This window comes from Ailuropoda melanoleuca, chromosome 14, assembly GCF_002007445.2.
Source record: "Ailuropoda melanoleuca isolate Jingjing chromosome 14, ASM200744v2, whole genome shotgun sequence".
In the NCBI taxonomy this organism is placed as follows: domain Eukaryota; kingdom Metazoa; phylum Chordata; class Mammalia; order Carnivora; family Ursidae; genus Ailuropoda; species Ailuropoda melanoleuca.
Window position 1 is genome coordinate 8,171,004 of NC_048231.1, and position 16,672 is coordinate 8,187,675.

Here is a 16,672-nt window from a genome sequence, read left to right on the forward strand (position 1 = left end):
CCTTCTTCTTTGCACTTGCAGAATCCACCAGAGGCCTGTGAGATCTAGCTGAGCTCACCCCTGCTGTCATACCCAAGCCACCTCCTACCACACCAGCTGGCCACTCCCTTCCCCCAGGTTAACCCCACCCCCACCCCCCATGTGACTCTGTGGCAGCCTTCTTCCTTTGGGAGCTGTAAATAATGAAGAGTTTTGCCTCTCATCTTTCTCGGGATCGTTGTCTTATGTCCTGCCTTTATCAGAATCTAACAAATGTTAGGTAAAACATTTGTTCGTAAAACAGTCTCCTCATCTGTAAAATGAGTATAATTGGTATTATTGGTTATAACTACCTCATAGCAGTGTTAAGAGAATTAACAGATTATTTGGAAAGAGGCTACACCAGTATTTGTGAAATAAAGAAAAGAAGTGGTCAGATCTAACCACAGGAGTTTGCCTGGACTTGGTATCCATATTCCATCTCTGTGACTTTGAACTGCTGCTTCCTACAACATTACTGTTTTCTCCCATCCATGCGTTGCCCAAAACTTTCCTATTCTTTAAGTCCCAGTTTAAATGCTGTATCTTTTGTGTCAACTGGGTTGTGCTCCTCTTGCTCTGAATAGTTTCCTCTCTGAAACCTGAGCGCCAAACAGGGGTGAGTCTCCAGTAATCCACTCCCTACCTTCCTTTTAAGGATATCCTAAGAAGCAACTGCACCAACAAGAATGAACCTTGACTCCCCCAACCAAAGTAACCTTCCTCCGTTTAACTCTCGCAGCACCTAGTTGTTAGACTCTCGCAGCACCTAGTTGTTAGTCGCATAAAATCACAGACTTCTGAAGCAGGAAGAAAGCCAAGTGTTAACACGTCAAGTAGAAGCTCGGTCTACAGCATTTCCAGCACATGGCCTTCCGGGCTCTGCGCAAGAATGGCAGGCATTGGAGTCTGACCGTTTGTAGCTCTGACCGTGGAGAAGCGCTGGCTTTCCAGAACGTCACCTGATCCCCTCTGAAACTTCAGAAGCTCTAATGCTCTTCTCCTGTCCCGGATCCTGGTTCTACCTTCACCCAATAAGGTTCTAGAGTACAGGCTGCAAAACTGCAACTCACAGGGCCAAATCTATGAGGTTTTTTTTTTTATCCTATGTAGAGATTTTCCTCTTCATAGTATTTTCGATTTGTAAATTTAATTGCCAACATTCAAAAACAGAGATTTCACATAAATCTCTGGATTTCTGCCTCCTTTTTAAAAACTGAAAGATTTAGTTATGTGGAGCCCGCAATTCCCGAGGTAATAATCCGCTGGGGCTGAACAGGGGCTGCCTCTACGAAGGGCCACGTGCCCTCCACAGTTCTTGCCTGACCTAGGGCACTTCAGGTGGGTTCTGTCACCTGAACGTTTCCTTTGGAAATTTGAGTTTGAAACTTTTTTGCATGTAGCTGTACAATTTTCCCAGCACCATTTATTAAAGAGACTGTCTTTTCTTCATTGTAAATTTTTGCCTCCTTTGTCATAGATTAATTGACCATATAAGTGTGGGGTTTTTCAGATCTATTCCATTGATCTATGTGTCTATTTTTCGTGCCAGTGCCATAATGTTTTTATTACTATATATTATTACTATAAGCATTATACTATACAATTACTTGGAAGTGTAGGTAGAAATCTGGAATTCTTATAACTCCAGCTTTGTTCTTCTTTCTCAAGCTTGCTTTGGCTATTTGGGGTCTTTTGTGGTACCATACAAATTTTAGGGTTATCTGTTCTAGTTCTGTAAGAAATATTATTGATATTTTGATAAGGATTACATTGAATCTGTAGATTGCTTTGGTTGCCAGAAGGGAAGGGGTGTGGGTGATGGGTGAAATAGGTGAAGGCGATTAAGAGGTACAAACTTCCAGTTACAAAAGAAATAAATTACACGGATAAAAAGTACCAAATAGAGAATAGAGTCAATAATATTGAGTAACTTTGTATGGTGACATATGGTAACTACATACATCATGGTGAGCATTACGTAACGTATAGAACTGTTGAATCACTATGTTGTATACCTGAACCTAAAAGAACATTATATGTCAACTATACTACAATTTAAAAAAAAAAGAAAGAAATGCTTGACCTTGAGAGTCTGGCTGGTATACACCACATCTACCTGTACCCTCAAAAACAAAATATTACATGTGTGAGAAAAGCATGTTTCTTCTTCCTTTGATGCTAAAAACTTTCCATTCAAAATGGAAAAAACTGCAGGGACACGTTGAAATCTTCAAGTTGTAGGAATTGGGGATAATGTTTTGACGGAGCCATAAGGAAGGACCCAGGAATACTCAAGCCCTGCCCAGGTGTTCATCCTAAACCCTTCCTCCTGCCCTGTCCAGCCCCTCCTGAGGTAGCTCCTCGCAACCACACAGTGTTAAGTGAAAAAAACAGGACAATGGGATTAGAGATATAGGTTGGATGGGAATTGTAATAAAAATCTCATCCTCATATTGTCTTCTATCTGGGTTACAATTAAACAAATATAATGAATTTTCTGCTTTAGCCAGACAGACTTGCAGATTTAGTTTTCTGGAACAGACTCTAATTGCATTAGAAAGAAAGATGGGGATGTAATTTGGAGGATAGTAAAAAAAAAAAAAAAAGATTTGAACTCAAGGGGAAAAATAAACTATTCACAAACTTAAAATGGGGGTTGGGGGAAACTGGTGACTTCACAAGTCACCGAAGCAAAGCAGCTGAGAGCATGACCTCTAGAATCAGATAAGGCACAAAAGAATCACTGTCTGGGTCAGACACAACTCAGATAATCCATCGCTAGAAATTCCACCTACAGATATGGGTGCAAATCCCGAGGTCCTGACTTACCCACTTTGAGGATTTGAGCATATAACTTCTCTGAGCCCGATTTCTTCACTATATAATATTACCTACCTGATAAGGCAGTTGTGAAGGTCAAATGAGGAAAGCACTCACACACTATATCTTGCCATTTGTGCTCAATAAATATTGGCTAGTAATTACAATTATTACTGCTGGTGTTATCAGGAACTGCAGCACCATTTGGATCAAGGGGAATTGCTTTTCGCTTACCTTACAATTTAAAGCCTTATTTTCATCTATTCTCTGCTTCAACAAGTTCACAATCATAACATCAGGATCTCTCTTTTCGTTCACTGCCTTTTCCCTAAACCAATCTGCTACATGGATATATTTACTCTTGATGGTCTAAGATCTTTGTTTCAGCCATGGGTCTGCTGAGCTTCTGTTTTTTTGTTTTTTGGGTTTTTGTTTTTTTTTTTTAAAATAAAAGATGGAAGACGAAGACCATAAATGCTTGGGGCTTTGAGGAATGGGAGGAGGGCCCTACAGTGTGTGGAGGACACCCACTCCAAGTTGGATTTCCATTGTGTAAGCATCTTTTCCAATGTGGTTTGAGAATGTTCCTATATTAAACACCTTTGCTCTCTCCAAAAAAAAAAAAGGTCTTTTGAAGTTGTTTTAAGCTCTTTCAATCTATCTCTCTAAGGACTTATGAAAAACAGCATAGGATGTTCTAGTCTGGCTTCAAAATACAGACCTTTTTGAGGCCAGCTATAAAACACTGCTACTCCTTAATGAAATGCTTGCACTGCATTTTAATGTCTGTCTTGTTAAACATACCGTCTTAAAAAGAATATCCTTGCTCTTCAGTTGGGTTCCGTTGGTATAGTTCACTGAGAATAGAATCACTTGTTTGGAGCTGGAAATCATCCTGGGACTGCAGATTTAACAACTTTTAAAAGTAAGACCCAGTGAGGTCATGGAAAGTAAGATCCACACCTCTCATCAGAGGCAAAGCCTAGCACCAAATTTCCACATTTGAGGTTCAAGGCTCTTTTCATCCACATTCAGATAGAGAATGGCCAGGATGTCCCATTCTCCCCAAACACCCATTTACTCCCAGTTTGCTCATGGCTCCTTGGAGGCAGCCCTTGGCCATAACTGTCCGCCAAAGCTCTGTGGTGACTTCTCCAAGCAACAACTCCTCTTTTTCCCTTTGTTACAGTGGCACAGGCATTTCCAGAGAGCCAACAGTTCTCCAGTCCCACATTATTCATCAAGATGTAAATGGACAATTTGTATTGTGACCCCCAAAAGGAAGGTTAAAAGACCTGATGGTCTATTTTCCATGGTCTCTTCAGGGCGTTAATCAGCAGACAGCCTTTGAACTGCAATGGTTTGGACCCCCCCCCCCACCGCAGGCCTCTGCCACCCGCTGTGGCTATAGATGTTTTGAAGTAAAGAAAACTACCTGATTTTACATCTAAAAAGCAGGAATCCACAGAAATCGGGAGCCTGTTTGCTGAGGAAACTGTCCTCCTGATGGCATTCAGAGAGGAAACAGAGAAGCCTTCCCACTGAGAGCAGGAAGGGGAAAAAAAGGATGGGGGGGAAACATTCTGAGAAATTGATACTAAGATAAGAAAAGGCACAAGAGGAAAAAAGGAAGAAGAGAGACACATAAAAACAGGAGGAAATGAGGGGAGTCTGGTTGGCTCATCCCTTAAGCCTCTGCCTTGGCTCAGGTCATGATCTCACTGTACTGGGATCGAGCCCTGCCTTGGGCTCTCTGCTCAGCAGGGAGTCCGCTTCTCCCTCTCCCTCTGTGCTCACTCTCTCTCGCTATCTCTCAAATACATAGAAATCTTTAATTAAAAAAAAAAAAGGAGGAAATGAGAAAGCTGAAAGTAGAATGGGGAGCCAGTGAGGCTCACATGGCAGGAAGAGCATCCAGGACGGAGATGACAGCTGTTCCGTAGAATCACCCAGCAGTAACATCATGGGTCTGAAGTACAGCAGAATATATCACCTCAAAACATGCCACCTTGGCAGAAAGATTATTCTGAGTGAAGCTGATGAGGGAACAGAAGGCAAGCTGAGGACAAAGGAGAAGCTGACACCCCACAGCACCCCCCATGAGATATATGCTACATTCCTCATGTACTCCTGGCTGCCCTAAAGCTAAGGAAAGGAAAAACAAATAGTTAACTTGTAGAGCTCACAATCCTGCAAGGCCTGAGTCTCCCTCAGTTTACGAATGTCTTAGGAATCAAGAATTTCAATCGATGTCTTAGCTTCCAGAAGGAAATGGAGATACAATTAAATGTCCTTATAACTTGCAGCCCATTGACAGCTACTTGAAGCGGGAAGAGTGTACTGTTCCTCCAGGAAGTTCCCAGCTATCTTCATGTTAATGATTTGCTAGAGGGACAATGGCAAGGCCTCCGGTATCCTGTGAGACTTCTTTAACATATGAAAGTACTTTCTCGAAACCTCCCTTTTTTCTTACCTCCCCCAACCCCATGATATGTAATCAACTACAGCAGCTCTTTCTGCCTGCGGGTCCTGTCCATGAGCTTTAAATAAACCACCATTTTGCACCAAAGATTTCTCAAGAATTCTTTCTTGGTCATCGGCTGAAGACTCTCCCACTGACCCTCACCTATATTCCAAAACCACATCAAAGCCAATTGAGAAGGAAAAGATACAAGAAAAGCTCTCCGCCCTCCCTTGATTTGTCTAAAAGCAGGATACGTATTTGTAAAAGTGTCCCGCCTCCACTATCAAGAAGGACAGAAGCTGGTCACCTAGAGAGAACTCTGTGCCCTTACCAGCCCACCCATGGCACCAGGGGAGCCGACATAACAAACTTGACTAGCTAGCCCTTATCTTCCATTAGTTTCCCCATACATTTACCGTCCCATAATGTGTCACCCTAAAAACTCAAGGTCCTTTCTTTTCCTTGTCACTTCTCAAAAATATGTTGTTCTTGTGTTAGGATGCCTTATAAGCCCAAGATCTAAGGGCACCCTTGAGTTCCTCATTGCTAAGTGTTCCCGTGTGTATTGGGATCAATGCAGATGCCAATAAATTGTTTTTTTCATGTTAATCTATCTTTTGTCATTCTAATTTACAAAGCCCTAGCCAATGAACCTAAAATGGTGCTATAGACTGAAAGTTTGTGTCCCCACAAAGTTCCTATGTTGAAACCTAGCCCCCAGTGCATTGGTGTTAGGAGGTGGAGGCCTTTGGGTGGTGATTAGGGCATGACGGTGGAGCCCTCATCTAGACTTCCATGGTTTGACAGTTCTTACCGCTTCCCCAAGCGAGGAGGGATGCATGGTGCAACACAAGTAGGTTTCGTTCTAGGTATCTAAATAATAACACTCAGTAAATCAGAGTTCAAATCCCACCCAAATGTCAAAGGTCATTTGAGACATTTTGGGGGGACACGAGGCTGATACTACTAAAGCCTGTTCCCTGAGAACAGCCAACCAGGAGTACCCCTGACCCACTCACAGGAAGCAGCAACAAGGATTACAGAATAAAAATCTGGATGTGGAAGATTGAAGTGACACACATCAATTGGATTGAGTTGCTCTGTTTCCAAAGTGGAAGGCAAACTACTCCAGGTGACAGGCAAGGCTTTCCAGAGCATTACCCAGGAATGTATGGCTCACACATCTGGGCCTGGCATTTCCCTATCAAAAAGAATAGAAAATCTAAGAGAAAAAGCACAAAAGCATAACCCTCTTGGATCAAACACAACACTTCAAATATCCCATTGTTACAAATTCTACCTACAACACAAATGCCTCTAGCTGTCAGATTTTCAGATTCAATTTTACTCCTAAGAAGAAGAAGACGAAGAAGATGAAGAAGGAGGAGGAGGAGGAGGAGGAGAAAAGGGAAAAAATTCCTTCCATGTATGAACTCAACTTCTTGGATTTTTCTCTCCAAACAACTCTACAAGCCTGGGGAATTTTCTGAACTTGGAGCTTTGGTTCATAATCCTCCAGTAGCAGATAGGGTTTTTATATTTAAGCTTAATATTTTGTAGCCTTGCTATTACACTTGTAATTAGCTGCATATACCTAATCTAAATGTCTTTAAAATCTTAAAGTTTGTCTACAGTACTAAGTGAAGAAACTCTTGTTAAGATCCCCATATGAAACTCTTAATAAGGGATAAAGTATAGTATGGCAGATACAGACAGGCTGTCCCCAGTCCACTGGGTGACTCCTCCCGCTTGTCCTCCTCTGCTGCAGAATGCAAAATGCCAGAATACTCACCTTCCCAGGCTCCCTTACAGCTGGGGGTAACCATATAATCCCTGAGGTGCTTTTCCCTTCCCAAATATGAAGAGAAAATCTAGAAAGAGGAAGAACCAGGGCTCTTCCCCCTTCTTCCTACGTGAAAATTCAGAAAGAACTGCCTGGAGGCACAGCAGTCATCTGGAACCCATTGAGAGGAAACTAAGGGTGGAAAGCAGGAGGCAGGAGCCTGGGTCTAACGCCTCTATAAACCACTGTGCCAGCTTAGGACTGCTTATCTACACATTTCTTAGTACATGAGAAAAATAAATGCCTTACTGGTTTAAGTCACCGTAGGGTAAAGGAAAAAAAAAACTGAAAGACTTTGAAATGGACCAATTATTTTCAAAGGAAAATTAGGCATTGTCTAGTGCTCCCTTCCAGGTTATCTGATTCTATGGGGTCTCTGCACATTTCAGTGTTGTTAAGCTATTTTACAGCTCTGTAAATTACATGGAACTGCCAGCAATGCAAATGATTTTTGTCCATAAACATGCAAATGAATCTTGTCTGGCAGAGGTGTGACTGATCTCCCACAGTTTTGCTCTACTAAGCAAATTCATTTTAGTATTCCCGATTGCCTATATGTCTCTGCTCTTCGGACTTTCTTTTGAATTAGTTGTAATTTCTTACTAGTGTCCTCTTCAATTAATGGGTTAAATAAAATCATTGGCATGTGTTCTATATTGGTATTGAGGTCATACTTTTATGTTTTTAAAAAAGATACATCCTTTAATAAGGATTTTCTATGACTTGCAGTCTTACTAAAGCAATCTTAACTGATGCATATACTTTGCATGACCACATCCAAGTAAATGGGTACCTAGACAAGAGTTGAAGCCCTCCCCCCCGCAACACCACAGAAAAGCAGAGCAGGAGAAATCACTCATTCTAGCAGATTCTGATCAAACTGGTGTCACCTGGACTCACCACACACGGCCATTGTCCTATTCACCACCCCCCACAGCAGAGAATGAGCAGGAGCAGTTGCTCAAAAAGAGTTGACTTGCCTAGCAAATTCCTGAGATATTTTGGCAGGAGAGGAAACTGGCTATCAGAAAGTCTGGAAGATTCTGTGTGGTTTTTACTTATCTTGTAGGTGTCAACTATAGAAGGTCTGATTTCCAGGTAAGCATGTGCACTAGGAGAAAAACCATGACTCCTGCTCCATCCAAAGTCTTTCTCTACCCACAGCCAACGAGTCCACAAAGGAGGAGAAATGTTAATCAGGGTTCCGTCTCTCTGGTCTCTGGCATGGGGAAAAAATGTTCAAGTGCCCTTCTCTTTCTCCTCTGTATTATTGGTCTGGTCCTCTATGGCCCCAGAATGTGTCATATCTTTGCTTGATGGAAATGCCGTGAGGACTGGGGCATGTCTTCATGTGGATCTCATAAAGCATCCAGCACAGCAGGGGCATTTCATCTGAATAAAGAGCATACTGGTAATTGGAATAAGAAATTAACATTTTTCTTTCTCCCAGAGATTTCTCAGCAACAGTCCCCAGAGATGCTCTAAGTTACATCCTAATAAGCATGGGGACATTTTGCATGAGACTAGTAGACCATGTCATGTTCCATCTGACCTTCAGGAGGCTCTCTGGGAAATTAAATTCCACTGCCTGTGTTTAAAGATGTACTCTCTTGTGTATTAACATGTTAAAGGTTGGTGGCAGCCCAGAAAGCACATTCTAGAGACTTGGGTAAACAAGGGACCAGAGTTGGAAACGGAATATCTTAACATTTGAAAGATCATATCCTAACAATGATACAGCTTAAGCCTAGGCATACCTGATCTCAAGGACAATCAAAAAACTCCCCTGGGAAAAAATAATGTTTAAAAACTGTCCTTCCCCAAAGATATGGATTCTAAAATAACCCTCTATTGGCTGGATCTGAAGTATTTTCCTTGGAAAGTAAATTAGGCATTTACGATGCTAGTATTTGAGTGATTGTTAACGGTCCAGGACAGGGCTTTGGAGTCAAACAGACCTGGGTTGCTGTCACACGAAACCAGATCCAAAGGGAGCTGGACAGGATGGTTGGCACATAGGTGGTCATCATCGATGGGGCCAGCAGAAGTGTATCTGGCTTATATGACTTGACCTTTGGGGACTTGCAGCCTGGATTTAGCCCATGAGGTTAATCAGACAAAAGACAACCTTTTAAAGAAAGGCTCATAAGACAAAAGGCACTGGAATGGATTAGAGAGAAATAAAATGAGGGTAGAGACTTTGCGTTATTTGCCCTGTGTCTGCAGTGCCCAGGCAGGGCCAGGCTCATAGAAAGACTTCAGTACACACTGTTAAATCCATTAAAGATCAAACAGCAGGAGGCCCAGCTCCCTCCCAGGACTCCTGAGCGCTCCAGAGAAACAGGGGTTTCTGTTTCCTCCGTGTTGTCATTCCTGCCCTGTGAGCTCCAGTCTACTCTGGCACAAACCCTCTCCTGAGTCTTGTCACCACACATGGACACATGGACACTGGCCCCTTCCTTTAGTCCCTTAATGTTGCCAGTGCAGGCCATTGTGTGAAGCCCACTTGTTTCAACAGCAGATGAAGATCATAGTCAGGGAGACATCACCACTCCGCCAGCCTTTGGACCATTCCTGCCACAGGATACTCATTTTGACCAGCCCTTTTCTGAGCTCTGACATCCCATCAGGTGCTTGGGCTGGTTCTCCCATCTCTGCTCTCCCTGGAGAGACTCCCAGTGTTGGCTCCCACACTGACAGATTGGGGTGGCAGAGGTGGGCAGTGGTGCTCGAGAATTCCGCCTGGACAAAGCAGCTAGGCCCCTTTTGCCATAATATCTTTCAAATCACACCAAAATATTGTCTTTCAGAATCAAAAAGGCTATTTGCCAGTTTCTTAAAATGATCATCCCCCCCTTTTTTTATCTCCCCTAGTACACTCTTACCCCACCCCAATGCCAGCTTGAAAGGCAAATACTTTCAACTCTTTCATTTTTTCCTGGTATTTACTTCCATATTTTTTAACATGATGCTTACCCTGCTATTTCTTGATTTATTAATTGTAGACATTATTAATTGACTTCTGTACCACTCAGACTCCATAAACCAATGCCAGATATTCCAATAGAGGGAAATTTAATATAGGATATTAGTTAGAAAGTGTTAGAATTGTTGAAAGAGTAGAGATCAATAATTCCGGTTCCCGCCTCCCCCAGGGCTGGAGGGACAAGGAGAAGGAGGTGTTCCTTGGTCACCCAAGGCGGGGGCGGGGGGAAGCTCTGTGGCCACCTGGCAGATTATGTAAATACTATTCACTGTTGAGTCAAAACTTTACTTACATTTTCTTTCTCATACTTTCTTTTTGTTTTTCTTGAAATAATTGCACTTTCTGTGATTTGCTTAGTTCACTATATAACCAGCGCAAAGTGTTCCCAAACACTCAACAGCCTATGAAACCTCCCAATGCTCTCATCCACTTGGTCCGACACAGATGAAGGGATTTGGAACATGCCACCCCAACATATGCTGCTTTGGCGCATTGATTATTTTGAGCCGAAGACACTTGAGAAACAGCAAATGTAGGAACGGTTCTCCCAACGCTCTGTAACTACCTAAAACCAGATCATAAAATCCCCCATAAAAAAGGTACCCGTCCTGTACCAGGAAGAGAACAATCCCATCATGAGAGTCTGGGAGTTGATGCCAGAATGGACCTACACAAATAGACCTACTAATGTGAGCCATGATTTCCCCCCATATATTTCCTAGTCCTTGTCTCACAATTCACTGCCCTGAACCCAAGCCCCCTTGTCTCGTCACATCCCCATAATTTATCACTCTTTACATAAAAAGGTAGATAAAGCTTTGTGGCCTAATGGCTTCTTTGGGTCTTCATTTATCTTTTAAAATCTGCCATGTGCACATAAAAATATTAAATAAATTTATATGTTTTTCTCCTATTACTCTGTCTTATGTCAGCTTCATTTTTAGGCCAGCCCCAGAACCTAAGGAGGCAGGAGGAAGCTTGCCTCCTCTATACAGACAAGTCATCAGTTCCATGTACTTTCCCTGGAGACCCCCCCTCCCACTCCCTTGCTCCTGCCTGGGCCCAGGACACAGCTGCCACCCCAGTATCTGCCATCACTGTCCTCGACAGAGGACTCCATAGTTTCCTCTCTCTCAGCTTATTCTCTTATTGTATTAAAACATATCCCCCACAGAAGACAAAACTACCACTTTTGAGCCACAGCTGTCTGAAAATACCTTGATCCTGTCCTTACACCAGATTAAATTCTAGGTTGAAAGTTGTTTCTCCCATAGTATTTTAAAGGCATCACTTCACTTTCTTGTAACCTTCATGGCTGCTTTTGAGAAGTTCAGTCCCATTCTGGTTTCTGATCCTTTGTATGTGACCTTTGTTTCTCTCTGGGCTCTCTTAGAATTTTTTCTTTATCTCCAGTGTTCTATAAACGCACATTAATGTCCTTGGCCTGGGTCTTTTATATTCATTGTGTTGGTCAATCCAGGGATCTTTAGATTCCAGACCAGAAATCAGCAAATGTTTTCTGCAAGAATAAGATATTAAGTATTTTAGGCTTTGTGAGCCATATGGTCTCTCAACCCTATCACTGTAGCAAAGCAGCCATGGACAACATGGAAACAAAGAAGCATAGCTGTCTTCCAATAAAACTTTATTTACAAAACATGGCAGCAGGCCAAATTTGGTCCATGGACCACTGTTTGCTAACCATTGCTCTAGACTCTACTCACGGCCCTAAGTTCAGGGGCATTTTTGTGTGTTATTTCTTTAATAATAACCTCCCCTCCATCGTCTCTATTCTCCCTTTGTAGATCTTCTATTAATCTGGTGTTGGCCTTTTTAGATTGATTCCCTAATGTTATTTTTTCTTTCTTATTGTCCACATCTGTCTTTTTGTTTTACTTTATGGGAGATTTATGGGAGAATATTTCTGTAACTCTATTTTTAATTTAGAAGACGTTTCTTGTTCTCTGATTCTTTCGTTGTTTTTGTTCTGATTGTTTTTCTTTCATTCCCTTTTTTAGAAAAGAATAGCCTGCTTTTGTTTTGCAGGTGAAATATCTTTGTCTTTCTGAGAAAGAAGAGTTTATTTTTCAATTTTAATTTTGTTCTGCTCTGGGAAATATCTTCGTTTCCTCTGAGTGGCCCCCTCCCCAACATTTCCCCCATTTGTGGGGGGAGCAGTCATTTCATTTCTCTTTTATTGTTACCTGTTCTTTCATTGTTACCTGTTCTTACCTGTTCATTCATATTTAAAAGTAAGGTGGAAAAAATTGATGGGAGAATAAAAGTCACCAAAAAGTGATAGCTACCAAAATGTAGTTCCTTTTAGTTTATCAGAGCAGGAAGGGAGATTATATTCACCACAAACCCTGAACAACCTGTTAAAAACCAGGGCGCTTGGGTGGCTCAGTTGGTTAAGCATCTAACTCTTGATTTTGGATGAGGTCGTGATCTCAGGATTGTGAGATTGAGCCCCACTTCAGGCTCCATGCTCAGGGGTGAGTCTGCTTCTCTCATCCTCCCTCTGCCCCTCCCCCTGTTCACTTGCGCTCTCTCTCTCTCAAATAAATAAATAAATCTTTATAAAAAATGTAAAAACCAACTATCTGAAGGCACTGAGAGAGTGACCAAAAGTAGCCAGATATTGGAAAAGAGCTGACAAGCACTGGGTCATTCCTCATTCTGTTACAGCTTCTAGCCTGAGTCCCATTCTATACCAAGCAGAGGGTGACAATTCTAATAGAAATCCCCAGGCTCTCCTGCTTAAAGAATCAGAGTCCTGGGCAGAAACACAGTTAAGGGGCAATCTGGAAAGGAGAGACGCAGACACAGGAAGCCCCAAACTTCATGTATAAACTCCCACTCCATCTCTGGCCACCTCCCGAACCCCAATGTGCAGGCAGAATCTAAGCAGCTCAGCTAAGGCTGAAACATGGAACTGAGAATTCACCTGCTGCCCACCACTGGGGAGACAGAGTCTGCAGTTTGAGTTTGGGCAAGTTCACTTCTTGGTAATTTTTTAAAAATAATTAATTAATTAGAAGCAACAAATACAAACAGTAGTGATGAGAAATTTGGAATGTCTGGGTCAGGCTTATGAACTTCTAAGGTTAAAGGGATCCTCAAACATCGGGAACTATAAGCATGTCCTCTTCAGTTCTCTGTCCCCCGCAGAAGCAGCAGCCTCTTCCACAGTGGGGGTGGGGGTGGGGAGTAGGGGCTGGTGGTCAGCATTTGAACGGCAGGGCTGGGGAGGTTGGCTGCAGGGCCCTCTCACTCAGAATGCAGACATGTCATTGACCCCCATATTCAACCTGTTGTGGTACCTCCACCTGTGATGCATGATGTTCTTGAGAGCTGAGCCTCTCCAGCATCCATCTCTACAGGGAGAAGTTGGGAGTGTTGGAGGGGAAGGGTTTGGTTATCACCTCTCTGTGGAACTGAGGAGGGACCTGGGACTCTAGCACAAACTAGACAGATTTTCAATCAATCTCTTGGCTCAGCCCATGTGTCAGGCTCCCAGCAGCCTGGCTGGGGCCATGGGCTTGCTTCTCCTCAGTGCTTCTCTGGGGGCACTGAAGCCATAGCTTTACCCTCTGTGGGGGGTCAGTCACCATTCTTTCATCTGCTCTCCATCCTCCAAGGATTAAGTTTCCCAAAGTTTCCCACATTTCCTCTATCCTGCCATTCATAACATGTTACTCTTCGGTAATCATTTTCACAAGGCTTCAGGAGAAAGAAGAGCTGACTGCCTGGGTTCATCCGCCATGTTTTACTGGGAGGGACTATGATTTGGGAATATGCTTGGCACCCAGCACCTACAGTCACGGCATGGGACAGCCCAGGCCAGACCGCAGCGAGAGTGCTAAGTAGTCCAGCCATGGCTGCCCTGGAAAGGCTGGCACAAGCAGAGGGAGATCTAAATTTGTTCAGCCGTCCAGAGCTGTCCTTTATTTCTGTGTGAAGGAGGTAGCAACGGTGGCTAGGGTTTTCAGCTCTGATCTGTAGGCAAAGGAAAAGGAAACACAACCCATTTCCCTGGCAGGTTGTCAATGGATTAAAGCCGAAGAGTGTCCTAATGTTCTAGCTGAACCTGTGCTCCTTTCCTGGCGTCCGCGTGATTTATGCTAGGGCCTCGCTCAGGTGACAGCTGCCTCTCTGTTCACCTGGGCAGAGCTTCTGGCTGCTTCCAGACTCCTTTTGAGGAAAAACAAAATAGCGTTTTTCACAAAACACGATGGGCTACCTTGGGTCCAAGTTTCTTTCCCAATTAAACTGCTAGAGAGGAAAGTCGGCAGCCTCCCCTCCATCTGTATCTTTGGCGGTTTTCACATATCCGGAAATGGAGCCAAACCTGCCTCACAGGTGTGTGAAGACACAGAGATCTGCCAGGAACAGAGGCTGGCAATGCAGTCGGCAGCAACCCCAGGCAGCGATACTAGGGTTGGCTGGAATTTACAGCTGGAGTGAACCATCGAGCTCACCCCTTATCCCCAGGGCCTAGCACAGTATCTGGCATGTATAGTAAGAGCTCGATAAAAGTTTTTTGAATATGACAGTGAATAACAAAAGATTAAGTACCTGACCAAGTTCGCAGAGCCAGTCCCTGAGGGCAACTGAAAGCCAGGGCTGTCTGATTCCCACGCTCCACTCATATCTGACCAATCCCAAATTGAGTCTGCCTGGTTGAGCCTCCTCTCTGCGTCCTTAGCAAGACGACTGTGCGGAGTTTTTCTACAACTTGAGCAGCCTAGTGCAGCAAATCGATACTCTTGGATCAAGGGCTGCCACCTTCCATCTGCAGGAAGGCTGCCTTTCAACAGTAAAAGAAATCGATCCCTTCTGTAGTTACTTTAGCCAGCCCTCCAGGAGGATAAGGCAGCGTTCCCCGCCCAGAGTCCGGCACTTCATCCAGCAGAAGACAGGGAGGGCATCTGCCTGGAGGACTCAGGTGGGCCATCCAGGGCACTTTCTGGAAGAAACAGAAACTGGGGGCCAATGAAGGATGGACAATCCTTCCAGACATGAGCTGTGCCCACTCCAGCCTCTGTGCCCACAACTCCGTCGGGTGTCTTCCTGTCATGATCAACAAACCATCCTGCGGGTCCATGGTTTCCTGTGAGAGACATTTCTCATTTTGTCGTCACACAGGAGCCAGAGAGAACCTTCCTTCCCTCAGCAACTCCATCTCTACTTTCCCTGACAACAAACAAAAACCCCACCAGCCCCAAGAAACCCAAGCAGCCCCAGGAAGCTTCTGGAAGTGGGGAGAAAAGCATGGATCAGTAACATCCTTTCAAAAGAAAAGGCTGGAAATGGCTTCTCTTCAGCATCAAAAAATATGAGTCTCTCTTGCCTCTCTCCTTCCTACTTTTTCTCCAGCTGGCAGGCCAGGTCTCTCTCTTCATTATTAATTCCTCACAGCAGGGGGATTGTCCTTCTGCCATTCCAGGTGCCTGGAAAGCCTGACCCTAGTTTTGGGAGCCCCAAATTCCCAAGGAGCAAAGGGATCATTCAATACAGATATAAAATAGGATTTACAGGGGGAAAGTTTATAAGCAGAAAAGCAGCCGAATACATGTAAGCCCTGGACTTCTCACCATCTCACAGCTTGTGCCAAGTACGGAGGGCCCACATGCTCCACACAGCATTCCCATCAAAGGGCCCATCCCTAGAACACCACGCATTTAGACGGGCAGGGAGCAGCTTTGTGTCTCATAGCACAAAGCTCCCTGGTGGCCTTGAAAGGGAGGGGTCCTTGAAGCCCAGTGGCCTGTCCAGCTATTGAGCTTATTCATGCCTGCTGAGCCAGAACCTGCCAAGTTGCCTGGAAGGGGCGAGAACGAGCTGCTGGGCCAGCCGGATTTGTCTCTCAAAACAGAGAGTAAACAAGACTGCAGAGACGCACTGCTCCTCTGGCTGGACACAGGCTGCAGGTGGTCCCAGTCTCTCAACAAAGGGCCACTCAGAAGATGAACATGCTTTTCTCTTTCAAAACTGAGGGGAGGCAGGGTCCCTCTCAGGTACTCCTGGAGAGTGAAGTCTTCAGCTTTCCTCCTGGACCATCTCCGTGCTCCTTCCCTGTTTCCAGCATCACCTCCCATCTGTGTCCCATCCCACCTCCTCCCTGGAAAGGGACTCAGTAAGGCATCAAAATCTTACAATTAGCTATAATATGTAACTTCTGTGTAGCACCTTTGTGTCTATTCTCATTTTACATGCACAGTAATTATTTAATATATGCCCGGCAGATACCAAGCATTGCACTAAAGGATGGGAGTCCCTAGCAAAATAGAACTTCAATGTCACCCACATGTCTGCTCCCTGTGTGCCCCAAATTACCCAGGTCAACCCTCCCTTCAGTTCGAAAAATAAAATGAATTGAATGTCCCTCCCTCACTCCATTAAACTACAGGGTTTCTATGTGTTTCTAGAAGGGCTCATACACTCATGGTCATCCCTCTATCTGGTTTCCCCTCCCCATTAAACTCTCACTTTCCTCTGAGAGCTTCCTCTCCAAGCCACTCCTCCCTCACTCCTA